The 11,896-nt window shown below is 45.3% G+C and overlaps 1 long non-coding RNA gene across 1 annotated transcript in view; it reads right to left on the reverse strand.

Annotated features, from left to right (window-relative positions):
- LOC138521003 (uncharacterized) overlaps window positions 1-6,285 on the reverse strand; it is a 41,917-nt gene extending 35,632 nt beyond the window's left edge. The window contains exons 1-2 of the long non-coding RNA XR_011282910.1: window positions 6,154-6,285; window positions 4,120-4,222 (exon numbers count right to left, since the gene is read on the reverse strand). This is a non-coding gene — a long non-coding RNA (uncharacterized lncRNA). The remainder of the gene's footprint in view (window positions 1-4,119; window positions 4,223-6,153) is intronic.
- Between the last annotated feature and the right edge of the window lie 5,611 nt (window positions 6,286-11,896).

The raw sequence follows: 11,896 nt of genomic DNA on the forward strand, positions 1-11,896 counted from the left end.
GGCAGCCTTATGATGAATCCGAAAGCCTAGGGCCACATACCACCATTAGCCAGTGAACGCCAGAGTGTATCTGCTTGCTTGCACAGTGCGGATCGGAAGCTGGCCTGTCTGTCCTGCAGCCAGACTCCCGCGTGAACCCCTCTCTCTGCATTGCCACCTGAACTTTTGAGACAGACTTCTACACATATGCAGCTATCCTGGTAAAGATGTTCTTCCTCTGCTTTGTTCTCTCATACATTCTACCACCTATGCCCATCTGCCCATCCCCAAGTCTTCCCTCGTTCCCAATTGACATCTTGCTATATCTATTTGAAAATGATGGCCAGCTTGATTCTTGGCTTAAGCACGCTTTGTATTCTGTTGGGAGGAACCCGAGGGCGTGGATAGCCCATCTGCTCCTCAAAGGCAGGTCTGTGGGCAGCTGCCCTGCCTATATATGCAGTGGTAGAAGTGTACTGAACAAAGTAGTGGAACTGTGGTCTCGGCAGGGGAGAGGGTAGGCAGAAGCATAGTGCAACATGTGACAACATATTGCGGCCGGAGCATTGCAATAGTCTAATTGACTAGTAACTAAGGCTCCTATTACGACTTTACACTGGCACAGGGAAATGAATGGCCACATCCTCTATATAGAATAGTGGATATGGCTGTAAAAAGTAGAGGAATGGTAAACAGAAAGTAGTGGAACACCGATCCCGACGGTTCCTGCTCACTTCAATCACAGCATACATGAAATGTGGAAGGTTTTATATACTTTATGGTATTTTAAAGGAAGCCTATGCACGGGCTGGACTGGGAACCAAAAGAGACCCTGGAAATAATTTTCGAAATGGCCCCATATTACACAATTTCAACAAGCCCAACCCCTTTCCTATGGGAAAATGTGGAAATACCACATAAAACAGAGGCCGATGATGTAGAGGCCTACCAGGAAATCTCCAGAGTTCCCTATAGGCCAGTCCACCCTGCCTTTGCATATCTGTATGATTGTGAGCTGAAGAAAGTATGTGCAGTGAAGGCATTCATTGCTTGCAAGCCAACAGCAGCTTACTTTCTTGCATAGACATGATTTATAAATCAAGTATAAAATACAGGGGAAAAATGCATGTCATACACCTCTTCTTTTACAATCCAATGAATATCTAAAGTGGGAAAAAAGGGACACTTAGCGATGCAGTTCTATGTTCGGAACTGCCCTGGGTGGCCTTCAGGGACTACTGTCTCCTTTGTGGCAATTCAATGTCCAATGCTATAAGAAAGCCACAAGCAGTATTTATGGGAGAAATTCTGCAGTTTTGGTCTATGATACGGAGGGCGTGTGAAGTAATGAATGATGGGTAACCACGGTTACTGTGCATGATAGATCAGGCTGCCACAGATGCTCAATATCATCAGGAATGCAGCATCCATATTAGGAAGGGACTGGCAATTCCATGGGAACACATGGAGTAGTGGTTGCCGGGCTCTTCAGAGCATCTGTTTATGCAGCAGAGACAGTGAAGCAGAACACATTTGAGAAAGACTGTAGATGTCCACCAAGATGCAAGAGTTACAACCTGGAGGCCATGAGACGCGTAAGCCTTCCTATTTACAGAAGAGACCGGTAGATCATTTTGGCGACAAAAATCTAATGTCCTCAATTTGTTTCCTCCCTCCTGACAGTGCGGTCTCAAGGCAATGCTGAAGCAAGTGCATGCTGTGGCCACTGCTGGTAAGAAGAACGCGCTTAGGGCACCACTGGAGGAACTTCACACTCATCGCTACTAGAGTTATCTGACTCTGAATGTTTTCCAGTAGGAAGCTTGCATTCGAGACATGTCTTGTGGAAGTTCACACTGCTGGGTGAAGCTTGTACTGAGAATATTGAGGACATGCCAGTAGAAAAAGATCGCAGATCTTTTAGAAAGCCTCCCCTCCTGATGGAAGCTTACAGTAAGGATAGTTTAGTCGACTGTATCCCTTATCCCCTCACCTTCCCTGTCTTCTCTTTACTTCGTATTTCAACACTGCTATCACCTGTCTGGCCACGGTTTAATGTAACCAAGAACCACAGACAGGTGCTTCTATCTCTTTGTTTTTGTGTCTTGTGTATCTAAGTAAACAATGCTGTAACAGCGCCACGATGCCCACGGGCTGCATTGCACGCTTTATAAATTCAAATAAATAAATACTATTCAAAGGAGCACACATAGAGGCTGCAGCTGCTGGAGAAGGCTACAGTGTGGGCACCGCTGAAAGCGCTTTGCACGTTATGCTGGAACAAGCTCACACTGAGGGTAATAAATTAGGATGATTGCATGGAGCGTATTGCTAGAGGAGGTGTGTAATCCTGGAGGAAATTGAGAGAGTACATTGCTGGAGGGCGCACAAAACATCCTGGGGAAGAACGGGGTGATCCATAACAAGTGTGCGCTCAGTGCCTGCGATCAGTCATTCAAATAAGAGTTCTATTCCTTGTTGGTTTTAACTAGAGGTGCTTTAATCGGGTGAATAACTATGTGGAGGTAACGTCATTTGTTTTGGGTACATTCATGTGCAATCTTATTCGGCCATTGAGTACAGATGTAGTGATCGCTACATCTGTATGCAATGGCTAAGTTCTACGTTCTAATGGCTAAGTTCATCAAGTAGCAGGAGAACATCAGCATATGCTAACCAGTTCAGTGAAATTGTACCTATTTTTACTGGGCAAGCTTTTGTATTAATCATGTCGTATTAGAGGTCTGCTAAGTACAGGTTGAAGAAAGTGGTGGCTATCATACATCCCTGCTTTACACCCTGATGGGTAGGGTATGATTTAGATAGAGTCCCAGTTCCATCCAGACACACTTTTACTGTTGTCTCAGTGTACAAAGCAGGGGGCATGGTTAACAAACCCAGAGGAATCTTCCATTTCACCAGTTTATAGGTTATGATTAGCATAGCACTTCTGGCATTTGTGGCCAAGTCCCGGTGATGACGAATTAGGATGTGGGGCATAGTGTGCATATTAATGAGCTTAGCACACAGCCACTTGGAATTAATTCCTAGCTTCAGTACCTGATCGCGCAGTGTTATTATGGACCAATCTCTGCATCTCCCCATTTCTAAAAGTGCAATTATGTGGAACGTGATGTGGAACTAGCTGTCAGCTGCTGTGCTGCCAGGTGCAAATATCATCCCATCACTTCTAGTATTCTCTAATTTGGTCTCCACAGCCCTAAGACCAGATTGTTATGCGTGCAGTAGCACATGTTTGAGTGAGCCCTGCCACCATCTTTCTCAAATATCAGCTTTTATGCAGCAGGATACAGAAGAGACGAGCTGTAACAGGGCAGTAACAGTTCACCTTTTACATTTCGTTGGATGTATAATAGCACAAAAAAATATGCACACATTTAAAGGAAAAGGAAATGAGGAGCCGACCTCTGTAACCTGCAGGACACAGTTTCTGAACCCCATCAGGGCTGACTCAGCGTTTCATCCTTTCAGTGGAGAAAACAATTAGTACCGTTTAGCTGAGCATTTAAACCCATGATTATTTAAGTGCAAAGTGATTTTTAAGTGCCCAAAATAACATGACTCATAGATAAAAATAAATGCTTGCAGGGACGTCATTTCACCAAAATGCCAGGGGTAGCAGAAGTGACATCACAATGCCACGCCTTCAAGTGAAATCACAGGAAGTGATGTCATTTGCTTCCGCCCTCTGTGACATCACAGGGAGTGATGTCATTTGTCCACACCCCCACATGACATCACAGGAAGTGGCATCATAAAACATTATCCCTCAGTACACTAAGAAAAATATGGTTACGATATCACTGTATTGTGACATTTCATACAAGAATGGATCATCATATGTAGAAGTGTGTCAAGGCCCATGTTGCCATGGGAAGTGTATGAACCCCAATCCCCTCTTTATGTGGATTTGCCCTGTTATTTCAACAGGACTACAGAGCAAAATCACATTCTGGAGCGACAGGGGCAGATAGGTGGGTATATGGATAGGGGAAAGCCAGGATAAAAAGGGAGAGGGAGAATATTTCACCAGAAAACATGTATTCTTCTAGTCGATGGCATCCACAGTCTTCAATGATTTTGGCACGCACCCCATTTTCTTCTGATTCGACAATTTACCTTCAGTATTGTGTTGTACTGTTTGCAGTTGTTTCATGTACTTCATTACTCCTGCACAAAACAGCCAGACAAATCCGATTTTCATCTCCTTCAGAACCTAGAGCTAAGTTTAAAATAGAATTGATTAGTGCATTGTCAAATACTGCTACCTGATCATCTTCCTGTATCTCTTTAAAGTGCTTGCACAACTCCAGAGGAACAAAACATTTAAAGTTCTTGCTTATATTACTACTATCGCGCTCTCACACTTTCAAACAAGTATCATTTTTTGGTTTCAGGTACACATCCTACCTAGCAAGGTCTGCAGAAGTTTGGTGCGTTACAAAACCTGATTACCAACATTGAATACCTGTTATTCCACTTATGCAGTGCTTCTGCATTGCCATTCTAGTGCTGCATCCTTATCCAAAATCTGAAAAGGAGAGTACTTGAAGTACTCTGCGTGCAAACCTGCCGTGTCCATCACACATTTGAAGGATGGGTAGGTATTATACTCACATCCACGGCTGACAAATCTCTAGTTTGCCTTGAGTCTATGGCGCGTCCCTTAAGAGGGCGATTACAAAGGAGAGGGGTTCACAAAGCTGCATGTTGTGGGAACAATGACTGAAATGAATGCTGAGTTTAGGAGGGATTTCCGTTGACTGTGTTTCTTTCAGTTTTAATAGAACACTTGTAAAACACAGGGTTGGTGCTGGGGGGGCAGGTAGAACCCAGGTAGGGGATGTGCATAGGACGAAGGAGGGGTGCAGCGGGAGCAGTGTGCAATGGGGAGGCCTAGTTGCACGATTTTGTTATCGTAAACTTTCACCACTGCTTAGGGTCCATCATGGTTGCGGGTAGAGACCTAGTCAAAGGTCTCATCTGACCAATTGGAATGGGCGGTGGGTGCCAGGAGGTGAGCCAGAGCCTCCATGAGCACATGTGCAGACTTGAACATTGCCATTTCAGGAAGGAAAGAACCAGAAGACAGACCTTCTCTGTCTACACCCCTAGACTCTGGAACCTCCTCCCTATCAACATCAGACTCACTCCCCACTTCTACGGGTAAGGAAGGAGCTCAATGTCCTCCTCTCCAAGGATTTGCACCTCTCTAACACCTAGGTCCACTCACTCTCCACTCCCCACATCTTCTTGTGTTTCCTTGGTTGTTTTTTAGGAAGTTGCCACAGACTCTTAATTTGCCCAAGAGAAACACCTCCTGCTTTCTTGGGCATTGGGTAAGGTAGTGTTATAACATCCTACCACTACGTGGTGTAATGTAGGGTGAACGTGATGTTAGGAATGAAATGAAAGGGCTGCACAAGTCCAAGGCAGTGCTAGTTATATCACCAGATAGCCACGTGTGAATAGACCAGGCCTCCCCAAGCCAATGTATGCTGCCGTGTAATGGGGGCACCCCAGGTAGCTAAAGGAAACAGGCCCTTAAGCTAGTGGAGCTGATGCCCGGGACACTGAGGGGAAAGGAGGGAGGGAGGCAGCAGAAAGGCATGCCTCCCCGCTCTTTTCTCTTCCTACCTCTTAAGCAGAGCATGAAACAAGGGGTAGGGAGGGGAGCCAAAATATGCTAAAGTGCAGGTGGCTTCCTCGTTAATTTGTAGCTCGGTTTTTCTCCCTAAACAGGGTCTGGGGCTGCAGTTAAGGTAGCAGAGCAATCAGCCCAGCTGCAGATCAGGAGCGTTAGCATCCGGCGTGAACCTGAAATTCATCAGTTCAGCAAAGGAGCTTTTTTCCCCGCATGAGCAGGCCACTAAGAGTCTTGGCAAGGCACCCGGGATGGCAGTGCAGATTGAGCATTACAAGGAAGGAAGCCGCACACAACAAGGAGCAGGCGTTACCACGGTGTGAAGTCAAAGGGGGCAGCGAGAAATAAAGACAAAAGTTGCAGCGCATGCACAGATCTGGTCACAGAGAGAATGGACCCAACTCAGACAGTCTGTTTTTTGCCCAACAAGAATATTTCAGTAAGCGAAACGGCCCGCACTGCAGGGGTGCACAAGCCCCCCCACACCCTCTATCAGCTTCATAACTTACCGGCCACATATGGTGGAACAAGGTAGCATGAGAAGCAGCGCAGGCTGAAGGCAGCATCAGTTACCGGTGAGCGAGCGACGCCGTCGCACGACAAGAACAAGCAGAATCCTGAAGCAAGTCTCGGGCAAAAGTAACAAGTTTGACTCTGCAGTCACTGGCTGGAGGAAAGGATGCACGTTGCCGTAGCAACACAATGGCAAGCGAGAGAGAGAGCTGCAGACATTTTCCAGTGTAACAAAGCTCAGAGGCACAGAAGAGGGAAGTTTTAAGGTGCCACGGAAGGATCACAAACCACCCGGGCGAATGTAGCAATGAGGAAACATTGCAAGAAAGAGAGCGCAGCATCAGGTTTTGAAAATGAGCTAATGAGCTAACCGCAGAAGTTGTTCGCAAGGGGGAAACAAAGCAAGAGGCAACAACAGTTAGTTTGGGGAAACAAACAAGAAAAAGGATTTTTACAATTTACAAATTTGCATGCTGTGGCCACACCATCTCAGATGGCCATGCCCCCTCAGAGGTTGCAAGAGATTGGCAGAGGTCACTTGCGACCTCTGGCAACCCCTGAATAACGTCCCTGATTGCTTGTCAGAGGAAGAAATGCAGTGGTCACATTGGGGAAAGGAGCCTGATGAGGGCATTGGCAGGTCCTCACTTTAGTGGAGAGTATTTCTGGCGTGGTAGACCCCCTGATCCCTTGATCCTGCAAGGCACACAGTGAGGAGGCTCCTCCATCCATGGGGTCTGTAAATAAGTGTATGGTTTCAGAAAGCAGGGATGTATAGCCTGAGTGGGCAACACTTCTGAAAGCAACTGAGCATAGTTTTTGCACACAATGCTGTGAGAGTTAAATCATGTCTTTGCCTTATAATATTTTGTATAGCACCTTGTACCACACATAGCCTGCAAACATGATATCTCAGTCAGCTACTGGGCCACTTCTAAGCCATGGCACATTTGATTAGCAGTTGTTATTGGCTGGGGTAAACTCCCTGGAGCCAGTGTCTCCCAGGGAAAACAAAAGCAGGTAACAGATAGGCCATGTCGCCAGATTCTAACAAGAAAGTTATAGTAATGGAAATTATGTTGACCCAATCCACAATAATTATGTTTTAGTGTGTGACGGGTTTCGTTGAGAATATTTTCTCTGGCAATTATATGTGTGTCAAACTGTTGTAGGAGGAGCTGTACAAATTAGAATAAACAGACATAGGTTGCAATCTCACCTTAGTCACTGCCGCTCATCAAAAAACACTGACATGTTTACTTCTCTGCAAGTATGTGCTTTGCAGCACACCTGTTACAGTTCATCTTTGGTGCAGGGCTGGCATTCAGACCCTAGCCATTAGCACCAGGTAAATCCCAATCAGTGCCTAGCTCAGGTGATAGCTGACAACAAAAGGAGAGTGATAACAGGTAGGACAAGTGTGATATATTTGTCTGCATACACTGAGGTGTTGCACTCTGGGAATGGCCTCTGCCTGGCTACACTCTTTCAAATCCAACACAGTGCCAGCTAACCTAAAAGAATCCTGGGTCCTCCCCCTTCTTAAGAAACAAACCCTTGATCCATCCATCCCGAACTAATTATAGGGGTGTCCAGTCATTTGGTCCACTGAAAACTGGTCGAATGACATTTGGTCGACGCAATTTGGTCGAAAACCAAATGGTCGAATTTTTTTTTTAATTATATATTTATTTTTCGGGTTTTCGTTTTTTAAAAAAAGGGTTTTTTAGAAAAAAAGGGGGTTGTGGGGGGACCCCCCCCCAAAAAAAGGGGTGAAAATAAAAAAAATAAAAATTCGACCATTTGGTTTTCGACCAAATTGGTTCGACCATTTGTCCAGTCGACCAATTTTTTTCGACCAAATGACTGGTAACCATTATAGGCCTATCACCACTGTACCTCTCCTACTAAAAATCATCAATAGAGTAGCCTATCTCCAAATTCAAGCTTACTTAGAAACTAACCATTTACTAGGCTCGCGCCAATCGGGCTTCTGCCCTCTCCATGGCAATGAAACAGCCTTGATAGATCTTAAAACTAAAATTGAGGAATTCAAGGATAGTGGGAAAACAGCGCTACTACTCCTACTGGACTTGTCAGCAGCTTTTGATTTGGTGGATCATGCAGTTTTATACAACTACCTCAAGCTCGCTGCCAATTTCACAGGGGAAGCTATAGCATGGGTCCAATCCTTTCTAGCCAACCGGACCATGATAGTCTTTTCCACCTCTACCTGTGCCGATCCCATCCAAATTACATGTGTAGTCCCACGGGGCTCCTGTGTCTCACCCACTATGTACAACATTTTCACCAAGCCATTGTTCGACAAGTTGGACAGACTGGGTGTCACCTACACAAATTATGCAGATGACACCCAGATCCTCATACCCCTTTCGGGCAACTATGAAGTGGACCTGGCTATGGTGAATAAAATATACATCCTCATTCAGGCATGGATGGCCACCCATGGCCTCTGCCTGAACGACGATAAAACTGAAATCCTGCTCCTCGGATCAGACCTTAACTTAACTAAACTTACCCCGGACTATGCCTCATTTAACATCGACAATAATACTATTAAGGTTATGCGAGAGGTTAAAACATTAGGTTTTTACCTCGACTCAGCTCTCACCCTTAAAAAGCAAGTGAACTCCCTCGCCTCTACAACCACTTACACGTGTAAACTCATCGTGCTGCCAGACCATTCCTGTCCAGTGCCAGCTGCCTCACCTTGGCCGATGCCCTTGTCATGTCCAGACTGGACTATTGCAACGTCCTATACTCAGGTGCAAATAAGTCGGTCATTGACAAACTCCAGAGATTACAAAATAATGCCCTAAGAGCAGCTTTGAATATCCCACGTAGAGAGCATATCTCCAAACAACGGACTGAGGCCCACTGGCTAAAGATAAAGGACAGAATCCTCCTTAAAACTATTTCTCTCACATCCAAATGCCTCAACAATCAAGCACCCCCCTACCTAGCTGAAAGAATTAACTGAAGACCCTCAAACCGACTGATGAGATCTGCCAACACCTTCTTACTTGAAGTCCCGAGATTCAAACTTACCACAGCGGGTGGATCTAGCTTCCCTGTTAGAGCTGCACAATCATGGAACATACTCCCACCTGACCTCAGACGCCCATTACCCTACACTAGATTTAGATGTAACGCTCTCAAATGGCTGCACAACAATGATATGTAACGATATTCACCCTTATCTAGCTGATCATGCTATACATATGTTAAGACGGTATTCTTCTACGCTTACCCATCTTGATCCTATATGTACTGTATCACTTGTATCATTTGTTGTAAGTTACATCTGTTTTGTAATAGCCTGTGTCAGGCACTGTAACTAAGTTTCGAGTCTACTTGTATTGTTGCGCCCAGCTGCCCAAGGGCTTGGAGCGCATTATCAAATAAACAAACAAGCAAACAAACAAACAGCAAAGAAGTTGTTAAACTATTTTTAAAGACTTAAACATATTATGATAATGCATAGTGTGCTGATCAGATGAACTGAACCTCTAAATGCCCAGTTTGTGCATTCTCTACAGCGCAACCTTTGTGGCAAAGTTGAAATGAATATTGATCAGTTTGAGTTCCACCATGGTGAAGAAGATAGCTCAGTGAAGTAAGCACTTTTTGCAGAGATCTGTGTTTGTGTGCTGGCTGGGGTTCATATTTCTTCATATACATGCTGTTGAAAGGAGCCCTTACTGTGCTACTAAAAACATACCTGCAATAAAAAGAACTAGTTATGTAAACTAAAATAGCGTCAGTGTGGTGCTGGTCTAGTTAGTGGCGGTGTGTATCTTCCCTCACAGCAATAATTTTTATAGAAAGAACAACATTGCAAGATAAATGATAGCTGCTATATTTCTTAGTGTCACCGTCTACTGGCTTATGCAAAATGTGCAATGGGAACAGATGTTAACATTTCTCAAAGCCACTTATAATTGCCTCTTCATCTCTTCTATACTTTAATTTGTGCTTTCTTTGCGATGTACCTTTCATATTATGACTCCCATTTGATCAATGTCCTGTTTTTTTAATCAATTGCTGAGTATGACGCAAGTCACATTTTAGAAATTGCCATTTGGCAAGGGTGCAATGACCTGGCCTTATTGATTTTGTTAATACATAAAATGACGCAGATAATTTCACCTCCAATAGGGTACTCTGCCAACCCCATTCCCATTTTCGTAAACTCCATGCCAAAAGCATAGTGTACTTGTGCCTTGCTGCATCAGTAGCTTGATCCACAGCTCCTGCTCTGCTCACGGCGCAGAGCGGATTCAAAGGTCACAAGAGGCCCAGCCACAGCAACAGCCAAGTTTCTGCTTTGCAGGGGTGGCATTTAATATTTGCCGCCCTCCCCATAACAAAACTATGATGATCATGAGTAATCCATGCTGGTGACAGGGTAATCTCTTAATATAACTATGCCTGAGTTTAGGCTTGGTGCATGGTACTACTTATGATCATGGCCACCACATCATAATTGATATCACACATGTGTCAGCTCCTGTGAGTCATCTCTGCTGTGGATGGTGATGTGTATTCTGGTCAGCTGGTTGAAGAACACCAAATGGCAGGAGATGAAGCAGACAGACTAGGCCTCTTCTTGGATCTCTTTGTGAGAGCCAGTAACACGCTCCACCAGAGGCAGCTTTGCAGGGCCCGGGCATTAAAGGAGCACACCCATTCAAAAGGACTAGCATCACACCAGGGTGCTGCATCTCCAGGGCCTTTGTTCTTAGTGGGAAGGAAAAGGGGTGGGATTAGAGTAGGCAGCAGGCTCTGGTCAATGGAAGGAGACTTCCACCATCTTGTTTCTCTCTTTCTCACTCTCACTCTCTCTCTCTCTCTCTCTCTCTCTCTCTCTCTCTTTCTCTCTTTCTCATTTGCTTTTCTGTCCAATCCACATCCTCTAGAAGAAAGCACTTTGGGTGTGACATCAGAAGGGCAAAGTCCACTCCGTTTAAGAACAGGTACTGGACCACTAATTCAGGCTAGCTTTAGTCCAATCACCTGGGGTCTATTGACTTTAAAAGAAGAGGTCTGCCACCTCTTCTTCTGTTTCTCTGAGATCCTCTCAGATCCTCTCAAGACACAAAGATTCACTTGAGAAGAACTCATTGGACATCCTTTGGGAAGGTTGTGCTTTCCAAATACCTCAGCCAGAGGGTAAAAAGGTGCTGTCCAAGGTGGAAGGAAGGTATGTCTCCTACCCACTCCCAGGGTACATCGGGAGTGACCTTTGCTGTGGACCACGACCTACAACTCTGCGCAGACCCTGAACGGAACCATCCTGTCCTCGAAGAGGGCTTCACAGCAGCTGGAGGGCCAGACTAGCCAAATCTCTCTTTCTATTGAACTGGTTGCTCCATCTTTATTGCACCATGAATGAAAGGGAAGGCGCCATTATGGCTTTTGTGCTCATCCACCAAGTCAAACTATTGCTTTCCCATCATACCAGCTTGATGCTGCCTCATGGCCTAGCTAAGCCCATCACCTGCTAGGCCCATATCATCTGCTCACCCCCTGGACTGGATCCAAATCACTAGTGAGTCACACATCAAGTCTGACAAGGGGTTACATCCATGGCTCAGCCCAGATGGCCCTTGAATGGCCAACTCATCGACCTGCACATCGACGCACCCAAAGTCACCACTTCAACGACCATTGCCTGCCAACTTGAACTGCTGGAGTGTCACTCATTGATCCCTCCCA

The sequence above is a fragment of the Ambystoma mexicanum genome, chromosome 1q (genome assembly GCF_040938575.1).
Source record: "Ambystoma mexicanum isolate Mex_15411 chromosome 1q, UKY_AmexF1_1, whole genome shotgun sequence".
Taxonomy (NCBI): domain Eukaryota; kingdom Metazoa; phylum Chordata; class Amphibia; order Caudata; family Ambystomatidae; genus Ambystoma; species Ambystoma mexicanum.